We start from the raw sequence: 1,424 nt of genomic DNA, 5'->3' as shown, positions 1-1,424 counted from the left end.
AAGAAGAAGAAGAAGAAGAAGAAGAAGAAGAAGAAGAAGAAGAAGAAGAAGAAGGAGAAGAAGATCTTGCAAACTCCACAATAGCAAGCTGTTTTTGAGATCCCATGCTGGTTGTATGGTTTTCAAGGTATATGAAAGGGGTTGCTTCTACAGCATCCCCACCTGGAATAATGGATTTTGAGTCCAAAACTCTCTTCAAAACACAAAATTTATCATGTAAAGAGCACTCCATCTCATCACATGTGAAATCATTTGTCCCACATAAGATAATTAATGCAGATTATGAGTCTTAGTACTACTTTAAAAAACAAAGTGAAATTCTTAAATCAATATTTTCATAAAATCAGTCTATATAGATATTTGCCATAATAAATTTGATTGACTCCTGCTTACATCGTTCATTCAGACATGGAAGCAATACCTGGACTTTGTAGAAGAGATGAAATGGTTATTCCATCTTCATTTACAACAGCCTAATATTGTTCTTTCCCATGTGTATAACTGCTCATATCACTAAAAGACTAGAGTAGTAAATCAATGGAAAGAAACAAAATACACTTTAGCAAGAGACAAGGACACTATATAATAATAAGGGGGACAATCTAATCAGATATAACAACTGTAAATATATATGTACCCAATATAGGAGCACAAAAATACATAAAACAGTTCATGGTTAACATAAAGGAATTAAGCAATAGTAATACAATAATAGTAGGGGACTTTAACACCTCATTTACATTAATGGATAGATCATCCAAACCAAAAATCAACAAGGAAAGAGTGGCTTTGAATGAACTAGATGGACTAGATGGATTTAATAGGTATATTCAGAAAATTCCTAAAAGAGCAGAATACACATTATTTTTGAGTGCAGATGGAACAATCTCAGATTAGATTACATATTAGACCATGAAACAAGTTTCACCAAATTAGAAAATATTGAAGATGTATCATGCATCTTTTCTGACTAAAACTCTGTGAAACTAGAAATAAACGGCAAGAAAAATCTGAAAATAGCACAAATATATTAAGGTCGCACAACATGCTAGTAAACAATGAATGAGTCAACCAAGAAATCAAAGAATAAATGAAAAAGTACATGGAGAGAAATGAAAAAGAAAGAAATTACAATGGTCCTGAATCTTTGTGATACAGCCAAAACTGTTTCAAGAGGGAATTTATAGCAATATAGGCCTACCTCAAAAAGCAAGAAAAATCTCAAATAAACAACCTAACCTTATATCTAAGGAGCTAGAAAAAGACAGACAAAACCCAAAACCAACAGAGAAGAAAATAATAAAAATGAGAGCAGAAATAAGTGCTATAGAGACTTTTTAGTTCATTTTAGATTTTTAAACAAAAAAAAAAAAAATAGAAAGATCAATAATACAAGGAGCTCTTTGAAAAAATCAATAACATTG

At 31.2% G+C, this 1,424-nt stretch overlaps 1 non-coding gene across 1 annotated transcript; it reads right to left on the bottom strand.

Moving 5' to 3' along the window:
- Positions 1-415: 415 nt before the first annotated feature.
- LOC132012746 (small nucleolar RNA SNORA20) lies at positions 416-545 on the bottom strand. Its single transcript, XR_009402728.1, has one exon. It is a non-coding gene; the product is annotated as a small nucleolar RNA SNORA20 (small nucleolar RNA).
- Between the last annotated feature and the right edge of the window lie 879 nt (positions 546-1,424).

This window comes from Mustela nigripes, chromosome 2 (assembly GCF_022355385.1).
Source record: "Mustela nigripes isolate SB6536 chromosome 2, MUSNIG.SB6536, whole genome shotgun sequence".
Taxonomy (NCBI): domain Eukaryota; kingdom Metazoa; phylum Chordata; class Mammalia; order Carnivora; family Mustelidae; genus Mustela; species Mustela nigripes.
Note: the sequence above shows the minus strand (reverse complement) of the source record. Positions and strands in the feature narration are given on the sequence as shown.